Raw genomic sequence first — 12,977 nt, 5'->3', positions numbered from 1 at the left:
AAGATGCACAACTTCACTAACAACAGAGGGATTAAAGCCATAAGAAAAATACTGTGCATACACCTACCAGAATGGCAGACATGAAAGACATAGTATCAAATATCAGCAGGATGTGGAGCAATGGAAAGCCTGGTACGCAACGGGGGGATGCAACCACTTCTGAAGCAATCGGGCCTCAGATAGCGAAGTCCATGCACAGAGACCCACAGTGCTCCTCCCAGTTGAACACAAACCCACCAGCCCTGCACCAGGACACACGGACATGGACTGGCAGCCACAGGAGCCAAACCTGAAGGAACCTGAAGGCCATCACAGACGGATGCAGAAATGAACCATGCACGCTCCTATGAAGGAATATTCCACAGCAATGGAGTACATTTTGTTTAAAGGTAGTAAAACTATAAAAATTATTTTTTAAAGAAAACTATCTTTACAAGATGAAAGAATCTATAATTCTGGCACCTAGGGATTGTCGAATGCTCCTAAAAATAGATTGCTGTGGAAACGTTTATTATAGGGAAATTGACATATTCTCTAGGAAGGACGCGGTGAATGGGCCTGCTACATTTTCTACATTGAAGACATGTACAGGTTTTGATTCTACTTCTGTTAAATCAAGTGGGGCTTCACTGGATTTCTGCTACTGCGGAGATAATCAAATTCTGGGTAGGGGTCAGGAGAAAATTAGTCATAGGTGTTCTTGTGTAATAATTACTGTTGAAAGTGTAAATGATCCATTTACCAGTAAGACTGAGAATAGAATAACTGCTACATTACTTCATATGAGATGATCCTCTGTACTATTGTTCCTGGAGCTCCAGTGAGTGAGTATTTCGAATGTGAAGTTCATCCAGATATGAGGATGGAATAAATGGCTAGGTGTGATATGGCTAATAGAAATAATATGCCTACATTTATACTAATTAGTGGATAAGATATGGGAAGAGGAATTCATGTTGTGAGAGGCAGGGTTATGGCTAGCATTGGGGCAATAATATATAAATTGATGATGTTGATGGACATAGTGGTTCTTTAATAAGTAATTTGAATGCCTCAGCAATGGGTTGTAATCATCCATGGGGGCTGATGATTTTTGGCCCTTTCTGGATTTGTATATAGCCTAGGATTTTCCATTTGGTTAATATGAGGAATGCTATGGTGAATTAAATTGGGTAATTTGTGAAAGAATGTTGATTATAAACATATTCTTAAGAAGAGGACTTGAACCAGTGCAGAAAAAGTTTCAGTTTTACATAATTACCGGGCTCTGCCAGCGTAACGAACCCTGTTCTACAGTAGGGTATGTATAAATTAATTGAATGTAGATTATATCATCATTTAGTTTGAAGACATTTTGTAAAGGAAGCCGTATTGCTCTTGTCCTTTCATACTGGAAGAAATCTGCAATAGACAGAAACCAACCAGGATGACTCCAGTCTGAACTCAGATCACGTGAGACTTTAATCGTTGAACAAACAGACAATTAATAGCAGTTATACCGTTGAAATGTCGTGATCCAGCATCAAGGTCATAAACCATATTGCGCATATGAACTCCAGAATACAATTACACTGTTATCCCTAGTAAAACTAGTTCCATTGACCAGTGTTTTAGAAGAACAGGTGATAAAGCATTTTGACTAGCTGGCCTAAATTTTAATCACTCAGAAGTGGTTTTATTCTCCAAAAAATAAATGGCGCATTTGCTCAAGACACACCTGCTTCAGTAGTTGTGGCGTGCAGACTCAGTAGTTGTGGCCCAATGGCTTAGTTGTTCCGTGGCACGTGAGATTTTCCCGGACCGGGGATCGAACCGGGTCCCCTGCATTGGCAGGCGAATTCTTAATCACTGCATCACCAGGGAAGTCCCAGATTCGCTGTCTCCCTTTTAATATACCTTAAGCCCAAAGAATCCATGGAAAATTGTTAGAGAAAATAAGGCAATAAAATATTGTAAGGACTATAACAGAAGCATATAGTACACAGTTCATATAGACACATCCCAAGCAGTTACAAAGTATATTAAAAGGGAGGCTGCAATTTTAAAAGAATAAGAAAAATTATACCCACAAACTCCCAATCTTTCCTGAAACGTTGCAATCTGAAACCCTATTGTAGGAAGCAGAAGATTCCAGGAGATATTCTACAAATGAAGGACTCCAAACCCTGTGGTTGGATAAGGAATTCTGGAAGGAAGGTATCCTCACCCAAGGAGAGCAGGTTCCTATACTTCTCTAACATCACATCCCTGTACAATTCCCATTGATCTTGGTCCAGGCATTCTCACTCCTCTTGACAGAAATCTATGGCCACATCCTGGAATGTCAGCAGTCCCTGAAATTCAACGTACACATGCCATGTGGCCACGGGAAGAGTTCATAATATGACCCAAGAAGAAAACAGCAAGTTAAGAGAAGGTTTTAATTTAGAAGAGTCTCTTCAATTATCCACTAATATATATATATATATATATATATATATATATATATATATATATATATATATATATATATATATAATTTTTTTTTTTTACAAAGTAACTTTCTCTACCTTATTTCTAACTACAAGAAAAGAGTATGGCATGTGATCCACAAAACCAGTATAGAGACTATACTTGTCTGGAAAAGAAATGATAAAATGATGGTTTCAACACAGGCATATGCATTTTTGAGTGTTTTATTTATATCAAACTGGATAAAATGTGTGTATTTCTCATAGAGAAAAGACCTGTCGAGGTAGAAATGTACCTTTCAACTCTTCATGGGTACACGAGTACACTGGGGAGATTGTAAAAGTGCAGATTGTGATTCAGTAGGTCCGGTGGGCCTGAGTTCTATTTTTTTAACAAGCTCATTTTTAACTAGTGATGCCACAGTCTCTGATTCATTAACCACAACTGTGAATATCAGAGACATAATTAGAAAGGTAAAAATTCACATTTAATTTTGAACTTAAAGTGTTTTATGGATTTTACACCTTTAATAGAATAGTGAGCACAGCAGCAACAATCATTTGTGAGTAATTACTATAGACTGTGTATCTTTCTAATTTTTTTGTGTAGGATTCCAGGAAAAAGGCCTGGGCTGCGGCCACAATGGGCGTGGCCCCCGTGCCGGGCCGCCCCTCCAGGACCCCCGACGGGGCCCTGCGCTCCTGGCGGCTCCCTCCCCCGCCGCCCCGCTCCCTCCCGGAAGGCCTCGGGGCAGAGCGGTCCCACCCACTGCGCGCTGAACAGAGCCCGCGTTTCCTCAGAGCTGGAACTCCCGGCTCAGGCGGGGTCTCTTCCCTCCGCCTTCACGGAACTGCCCCGGAGCCCGAGGGGAGGGCGACCTCACTGAGGCTGCCGGCTCTGGAGGTGCCCCGGCGGCCGAAGCCATGACAGTCGCGGGGACGGCGGGCCGGGTAAGTGGACGCCGACCCTCCGCCTGGTCCGGTGCCCGGGCGGCAGCACAAGACCAGCTTCTGAGGGGCAGGGGTTCGCTGCCACCCGCCGCTGCTGTGCAGAAAGAGCGGCCTCCAGCGTCTGGTCCCCGGGAACTTCGGTCCGTCCTCTCGCCCCTGCCCTCGTCCTGGCTCGCGAGGCCTGGTGGGCGTGAGGAGGGGGTCGGCCTGAGCGTCCTGAGGGGAAACGGGGCAAGGGAGGCGCAGGGTCCGGCTGCAGCGTCAGCGCCCCTCTTCCCGACTGCGGGGAAAGCGGCTGAAAACTCCTCCCGAGGCGCGCAGGCCCCTTATTCAGCCGAGTCCCTCTGCGCTCCTTCCTCCCTGAGCTAAAGTACCGGGGGTAGGGGACAGGGCAGGGAACTGGCGCAGGTAATGGGGAACATCCAAAGGTGATTGTTAACTAAGGAAAACCAGCTCTCCCAAGGTGAGGAATGCGGCGCTTTTCTTTGCCTGGGCTCACTGAATTCCTTCCTTTGAGATGCACCTCAGCTCTCTGGGGCCTGCATTCTGTATTTGCATATCCTGAGTGCCTCAGGGCCCGCCGGCTCACATTGGAGGGCTGCAAGTGCTGAAGACTGTGACATCCTTTGTTTACTGATAGGGCAAGAACTATTCCATTTCTCACAGGCTTGAGGGGCAGACAGTGGAAAAAAGTCAGAGAATCTCACTCGGCCTGTACTTTGGTTTACATATAGATAATATTTATACTTAACTGTGCTAATAGAGGTTCTCAAGTCCAATCAACTTGTACTACTGCCGTCTATGTATCAATTTCATCAATATCATAAGATAAATGCCTATAGAATTGACTTAATCCATTTAAATAGGATAATGATTTTGAAAGGAAACATAATAGAAATATAACAACGAAACCTTTACCACTAAAGGCTGGGTCTGGAACACCCTAAATAAATGTTCCATTGTTAAAATATTGAAAGATGTAGTCAATAGAAATATCAACAAAAATGACAAATAATAAGGGTAGCAGAATGTTGAAATATTCTATCTTTATCATTAAAGTGGCAGAAAATCATTTATTAGTAGGCACTGGGGGCAGAAGATGCCTGATTTTATATCTGTGTCATATTTGTGCAGTTGTTTCAACAAGTAACTTAAAGACAAAATGGAAAAACAAGGAGGTTTGTGCCTGAGATCATGTTGATGTGAAACCAGGGATGGCCACCTTGTGCCAGGTGAGTTAAGTTTACCTGGCAGGTAGACCGCAGAGCTCCTGGGAAGCAAGGGTTGGAATTTTTCTGCTGGGTGCCCCTTAGGTTCTGTGACTTGACTGACTGTGAGTCATGTTTCGGGAAAGACCTGATCACAGGAACAGGGTGGGAATAGAGTGATTTGGGGAGCAGCTAACAACATTCATCACAGCTCACGGCCTGAATGAATTTTAAAGAAACAGGAAAACAAATGCTTCTTATGGAATCAGAGAATGTGAGGGCTGGACAATCCCAGAAAATGAGGAACACCCATCCCATTTTCCAGATGACAAAACAGAGGTCCAGCAAGGTGAAATCCCTCACCCAAGTTGCACCCGTCTCTCCTCCCCACTACGTGGTTCATGAAAGCAGGACTCTTCCTGCCTTGATCACTGCTGAACCCCAAAAAGGGCCAGGCATCTAGCAGCTGCTCCAAAAATTTGGGTTGACTGTAGGAACAATGCTATTTCTTTCTTTCTCACTCTTATTCAGGATTGTGCCAAGAACTCGCCAGGTTGCAATGTAATTCGATAAATGTAAATATTAATTGAGTTTTGTTGTGATGAGGACTTAGGCTTTGAAGGTAACAGACTTGGTTCAGATCTTGGTTCTGCCACTCCATAGCTGTTTGGCTTTGGGAAAATTACTAAACCTCTCTGAGATTATTTCCTCCTTTGTAAAGTGGGGATAAATCTATCTGAGCCAGCAGAGCAGCTGCATGAGAGATGTGCCCTAAATATTGGTCTTTCTCACTCTCCTACGCCATCTCTCTGTTCTTCCCAGAGAAGCTGTACAGAAGGATATAGTACTTTTGTTTAAAATAGTTAACTAATTAATTAATTAATTTGTTTTTGGCTGCGTTGGGTCTTCGTTGCTATGCGCAGGCTTTGCCTAGTTGCGGCAAGCGGGGGCTACTCTTTGTTGCGGTGCGCGGGCTTCTCATTGCGGTGGCTTCTCTTGCTAGCCTTAACCCCAATGCTAGCCTTGACCCTGGCTCTCACAACATGAATTCCTCTTCCCATATCTTATCCACTAATTAATATAAATGTAGGCATATTATTTCTATTAGCCATATCACACCTAGCCATTTACTCCATCCTCAGATCTGGATGAACTTCACATTCAAAATACTCACTCACTGGAGCTCTAGGAGCAATAGCACAGACAATCATCTCACATGAAGTAATGTAGCAGTTATTCTATTCTCAGTCTTACTGATAAATGGATCATTTACACTTTCAACAGTAATTATTACACAAGAACACCTATGACTAATTTTCTCCTGACCCCTACCCAGAATTTGATTATCTCCTCAGTAGCCGAAATCCAACGAAGCCCCACTTGATTAAACGGAAGTAGCATCAAAACCTGTATATGTCTTCAATGTAGAAAATGTAGCAGGCCCATTCACCCCGTCCTTCCTAGAGAATATGTCAATTTCCCTATAATAAACATTTCCACAGCAATCTATTTTTAGGAGCATTCGACAATCCCTAGGTGTCAGAATTATATACAGCCCAAGTCATCATTAAACACATCTAACAATCTCCTTTCTATTAATTTGAGCCTCCTACCTACAATTTTGATATGATCAACGCATACATCTCTTATAAAAAGTATTTTACGACTAACATTAACCCTATGTATATGAGAGTTTTCACTACTTGTCATCATACCAGGCAACCCACCACAAATTTAAGAAATATGTCTGACAAAACAGTTACTTTGATAGAGTAAATCACAGAGGTTTCAATGCTCTTATTCCTGGAATTGAATTCTTCCTAATAATTTTACATTCTCCATGCTACCTACCACATTACACCACATGCTATATAGTAAAGTTCTCTAAGTAAGCTTCAGGCCCATACCCCCAAAATATTTTTATATATCCTTCCTGTGCTAATAAACTCTCATTGTTTTTACCATCATTCTACTGACCATTTTCTCAGGAAATATAATTGTATAACAAGCTCACACTGGTTAATGGTATCCCCATTCTAATAAAAAACATGAACCCATAAGCTACAGAAGCATCCAACAAATATTTCCTAAAACAGTCCACCACATCAATACTACTTATAATGGCTATTATCATTAATCTAATATACTCTGGTCAAAGAGCACAATGAATAACAAGAATCTTTAATCCAGCAGCATCCACCCTCATGACAATCGCCCTTGTCACAAAAGTAGGACTTTCCCCATTTCACTTCTGAGTGCCTGAAGTCACACGAGGCATCCCATGAACAGCAGACCTGATGCTATCAACATGACAAAATTGCACCCCTATCAGTTTTATACCACATGTCACCTTCCATCAACCTAAATATACTATTAATCATAGTGATATTATAAATCATAGCTGGAGGCTGAGGCAGACTTCGCCATACTCACCTGGAAAATATTACACCCTCCTCATCAATTGCCCATATAGGATGAATAACAGCTATTATAATGTATATTCAGATTATAACAATCCTAAACATACTAATTTATATCATAACAACACTATCTTCTTCTTATTTATGCCCAGATCATGTACTACAAGAGTATCATTATCACACACATGAGATAAAACACCTCCCATCCCAATCATTTTCCTCACCATTATAGTATCATTAGGACATCGCCCATCACTATCAGGCTTTCTACCCAAATGAATAATTATCCAAGAGATAACAAAAACGACAACATCATTCTACCAACACTAATAGCCATCATAGCATTCCTCAGCATATATTTCTACTTGCAGCTAACATACTCCACATCACTAACTAGATTCCCTTCATTAAACAACACAAACACAAAACAATTTGAACATACAAAGAAATAACCTTCCTATCATTACCAATCATAATACCCACACGGTTACTACACACAACACCCATTCTATCGGTGCTGGACTAGGAATTTAGGTTAGTTCAGACCAAGAGCTTTCAAAACCCTAAACAAGTGAAATTTACTTAATTCCTAAAAATAAGGATTGCAAGACTTTATTCTACATCAATTGAATGTAAAGCAAACACTGTATTGAAGCCAAATCTTTACGAGATTGATGAGTTTTAACCCCAGGAAACTTTAGTTAACAGGCAAATCCTCTAGTCAACTGACTTCAGTCTACTTCTCCTTCATTTGAGAAAGAAAAAAAGAAAAAAAAAAAAAAAAGGCAGGATAATCACTGGCAGAATTGAAGCTGCTTCTCTGAAGTTACAATTCAATTTGTTGATTCACCACAGGGTTTGCCAGAAAGAGGGCTCAATCTCTGTCTTTAGATTTACAGTCTAATGCTAACTCAGTCATTTTACCTCTGTTCATACACTGCTGATTATTTTCAACAAATCACAAAGATATCGGCATTTTATATTTACTATTTGGTGCTTGAGCTGGAGTAGCAGGCAGCACCTTAATTATATTAATCCAGGCTGAGCTATGCTGACCTGGACCGCTACTTGGAGATGCCCAAATCTGTAAGGTTGTCATAACAGTCCCTGCACTTGTAATAATTTTCTTTATAGCTGTACCCGCTATGATTGCAGGCTTTGAAAACTGATTTGGGCCACTAATAACTCGGACACCTGAAGTAGCATTTCCCCCAATAAATCATATAAACTTTTGACTACTTCCCCCATCATTCTTACTCCTACTCATATCACCAATAGTAGAAGCTGGTTCTGGTACCAGTGGGACGGTGTATTCAGCTCTAGCCTGCAATCTGGCCCATGCAGGAGCCTCTGTCGACCTAACTGTTTTCTCCTTACATTTAGCAGGTGTCTCCTCAATTCTTGGTATTATTACTTTTATTACTATAGTCTTTAATACAAAACCAGCAGTCATATCCCAATACCAAACACCATTATTTGTTTAATCTTCCCCAATTATAGCCATATTACTATAATTACCAATCTCAGTCCAAGCAGCCAGAATTGCCATGCTGTTAAGAGATAGAAATCTAAACACTACTTTCTTTGACCCTGCAGGAGGAGACCGAATCCTATACCAACACCTCTTTTGATACTTTGCTCACCCTGAAGTCTGTATTCATGGCCTAACAGGGTTTGTTATAAACTCACATAGCATTACATACTATTTAGGACAAAAATTGCCTTTCAGCTATCTGGGAATAGTATGAGTCATGTCCACTGGTTTTTTAGGAGTTCTCTTGTGGGCCCATCATATGTTTACCATAGGGATAGCTGTGGACTCAGGAGCATACTTTGCATCAGCTACCGTAATTACTTCTATCCCTACAGGAGTAAAAGTATCTAGCTGATTAGCAACTCTTTATTTAATTTTTCTTTTACTTTTCTTTTTTTTTTTTTTTTTTGGCTGAGTTGGGTCTTGGTTGCTGCGCATGGGCTTTCTCTGGTTGCGGTGAGCGGCAGCTACTCTTCGTTGCGGTGTGCGGCCCTTTCATTGCAGTGGCTTCTCTTGTTGCAGAGCACGGCCTCTAGGCGCGTGGGCTTCAGTAGTTGTGGCTTGCGGGCTCTAGAGGGCAGGCTCAGTAGTTGTGGCACACGGGCTTTTTGCTCCGCGGCATGTGGAATCTTCCCAGACAAGGGCTCGAACCCGTGTTCCCTGCATTGGCAGACGAATTCTTAACCACTGCGTTACCAGGGAAGTCCCTGGTTAGCAACTGTTCACGGAGGTAATACTATATGACCTCCCACTATATTATGAGTTTTAGGCTTTAGTTTTTCTTTTTACAGTAGGTGGTTTGACAGGAATCATCTTAGTCAACTCATCCCCAGACATTGTCCTCCAGGATACATACTATGTAGTAGCACACTTCCATGACCTAATGTCCATGGGAGCAGTCTTCACTATTATAGGAGGCTTTCTACACTGATTCCCACTATTCTCAGGTTATACAGTTAACTCAGCATGAGCAAAAATTCACTTCACAAGTATATTTGTAGTAGTAAATATGACTTCCTGCAGCACTTTCGTGGCCTCTCAGGGATGTCACTACGTTAGTCTGAGTACACTGAGGCACACACAACATGAAATATTTTGTCTTTAGGCTCATTCATCTCAGTAGCAGCAGTAATGCTAATAATCTTCATACTTTGAAAAGCATTTGTGTCTAAAGAAGAAGTCTTAGCAGTGGGAATTGCTACTCCTAACCTAGAATGGTTACACGGATGTCCTCCACCATATCCTACGTTTCAAGATCCTACCTATGTAAATGTAAAATAAGGAAGGACTCAAGTCCTTTTCAACCAGTTTCAAGCCAACACCATAACAATTATGTCTTCCTCAATAAATGAGATAAAAGTAAAAAGTGATGTAGCTTTGTCAAAGTTAAATGATAGGCTAAAATCCTGTATATGCCTAAGGCATATCAATGTCATCTAGGCTCTCAAGATACAACATCACCGATTATGGAAGAACTTTTACATTTTCTTCATCACACATTAATAGTGATTTTTAAAATAAGTTCTCTAGTCCTCTATATCATTTCACTAATATTGACATCTAAACTCATATGCATACAATAGATGCCCAGGTAGAGAAAATGTGAACAATTTACTAGCTATTATTGTAATCTTAATTGCCCTATCATCATTGTGAATCCTTTACATGATACATGAAATCAATAACTCTTCCCAAACCATAAAAAACTATGGGTCAGTAACGATACTGAAGCTACAAATACACAGATTACGAAGATTTAAATGTTGACTCCTCTGTAATCCCCACATCAGAGCTAAAACCAGGAGAATAATGACTAATAGAAGTCAACAACCGAGTAGTTAGGGATAGTCATTGAATATTAGTTTCATCTGAAATTGTTGTACACTCCGGAGTTGTTCCTTCTCAGGCCTAAAAGAAGCTGCTATCCCAGGACGCCTAACTTAAAGAATCCTAATATCAACAGGACCAGGCCTATGTTGTGGACAAGAGAGCTCGTTTTCCTGAGTTCAAAGACAGGACAGAGGGATATGTCTGAGATATGGGGTGAATCTGCAGCCCATGGGGATGCACTCTCCAAGCTCCAGTATAGGAATGGGGCCTCTAGGGTCCCAGGCCACCCACCACGCCCTCTGGAGCAGGATCTGGGCAACATTCCCTGTCAGTGATGAGGCAGCCCTAGCACTTGTCACGGCCCGATGTCGTGTCCTATGTGGGCCCCATGCTCTTGGGACCACACCCCACACTCTGCAGGTCCATGCTACAGGGTCCTTCATGCCTCAGGAGTAGAGACCACACAGCAAGCAGTTCCCTCCCCAACCAGCAGGAGGAGGGGAGGAGAGCAGGGGCACCAGGGGACTCTCACTCAGACAACAACACCCCAGCGGTGCCAGCGGGGACAGTGATGATGCAGATGAGGCACAGACCAAGAGATGGGACCAGAGGACCCAAAAGGCAGCTGGTCAGGTCCTGGCTCACCTGCACCCCGGACACCTTTGTCCCGCATACACCCCCTTCCTCATACACCCTCTCCTTAAATGCAGATTCTTCAGATGCGAACAGGCAGAGCTTCAGACTGAAAGTCAGCTCTTCCAAAATGACCCGTCAGCAAACACTGCAGGATTCCACTCCAGTGGGTGCCCTGCAGTCGACAACTCAGGGACTGAAGTGGCTATCGGTGCCAGGGGCAGTGGGAGGGAATGGGCAATGAGACTTTCATGGTTGTGGAATTTTGGTTTTGCAGGACGAAAAGTTCTAGTGATGGTGGTGATGGCTCCACGAGAAAGTGAATCTATCTGATGCCTCAGAAACGTGCACTTAAAATGGTGATGATGGTAAAGGGTATGTGACGTGTGTTTTATTTCACTTAAAATAAATTCTTAAAATAATGTCTTGTTAATTGAGATTCCATTTCGACTCCCCTTCATCACAAATGTCGGAGGCCCAGACACAGTCCCCTACCTTAGGGGCCATCACGGTACCCTCACAGAGCACGTGGGAGACCATTCTTAGGGGGGGCTAGTCTGTGCTCACCTGACCTCTGTCCAGGGGGACCCAGGCAGTGGTGACCCCCAAAGATTAGACATATGATATGCTATCGTATTAATACGATACCACCAAGTGTTGTCACTCACCGGAACACAGAGCAGCAACCCACTCAAACATGCCTGACCTCATATGATTGTGACAAGATGAAGAGAAGAAAAGGAACCACAGGTTAATCAGGACAACACCCTTAATGCAGAGGTTGGAAATCTCAAAGGGGACAGGACACACTGCAGGCAAAGAGCGCATATGCGGTCTCCCCATCCATGTGATCCTGACCCATGCAGGTATGGTGAGACCCACACAGTCCCCGCACCCTATACCTGGGGCCACACATCCACACTCACCAGGCTGACCCACCTCCCCAGACCCCTCCACCTGGGTCACATGTCCACAGTCCCAGGGTGACCTCACCTCCCCAGACCCTGCACCTGGGGTCACACGTCCCCTTGGTCAGGACACCATGGCTCTGCAGGGGGCTCCCCCAATGTGGAAACAAGCTGGGTCCCTGGGACCTCCTGGGATGGGAAAAAGTGTCAGGTGGGTCTCCTTTCCCCACACTTGTCCCAGAGGAGTCCTCCTCTTCTCACTTTGGTTCTGTGTGATTTTAACTGTTTGTACAGCTTTCATACTAAAGTTGAACACACGACCCTGGTGCTGGCATGCTCAGTCCTTTCTCGTCTCACTTACATGTTGAGAAAACTCACAGGACAGCAGGGCTGAAAGCCGAGGGGCAGCTCTGGACTCTGCTGAGTAGGGACGGTAGACTGGAGGGAGAGCTCAGCAGCAGCCTCAGCTGTCACCCATCGGCCTTTTGCCCGATCTGCGTGCCCTGCAATCAATTCAGCAGCTAAACCTGCTTCCCTATGCACCATGCACGTGCTGGTAAATTGGAATTATTGCCAGGTAGTCCTCCTGAGGATTCTCCATGAGCCCCAGGGAAGGTGAACCTTGCAGGGATTAAGACTAAGGCCCCGACCATAGCACTGACCCTTGGGAGGACCAGGTCACCACACTCAGGAGAGAGGCTGTTACGTAGACAAGCCCACCTCAGCTCCAGACCCCAGACATCTAAGCACTGACATTCAGATGCAGGCACGGAGCTTCCCAGTACTGAGGCCAGGCCGGGTCTCTACCCAGGTCCCCATAGTCCTAGCGTACACAGAACATGGTCAGGTCTAAATCTTCTTATTATAGACAACACATGGTCAGCTCTAAACATAATCAGTAGACAGGACATGCAGAGGTCTAAATCTACCATGTAGACACAACTTGATCATGTTTAAACTAGCTTAGGGCTGATCTCATAGGGGGTACAGATCACACACATGGGTCTCTCATCTTTGGACACCCACGTCAGGAAACTGAACAA

The sequence above is a fragment of the Balaenoptera physalus genome (genome assembly GCF_965194825.1).
Source record: "Balaenoptera physalus genome assembly, chromosome: 14".
Taxonomy (NCBI): domain Eukaryota; kingdom Metazoa; phylum Chordata; class Mammalia; order Artiodactyla; family Balaenopteridae; genus Balaenoptera; species Balaenoptera physalus.
The sequence above is the reverse complement of the archived record's forward strand: the minus strand, read 5'-3'. Positions refer to the sequence as shown.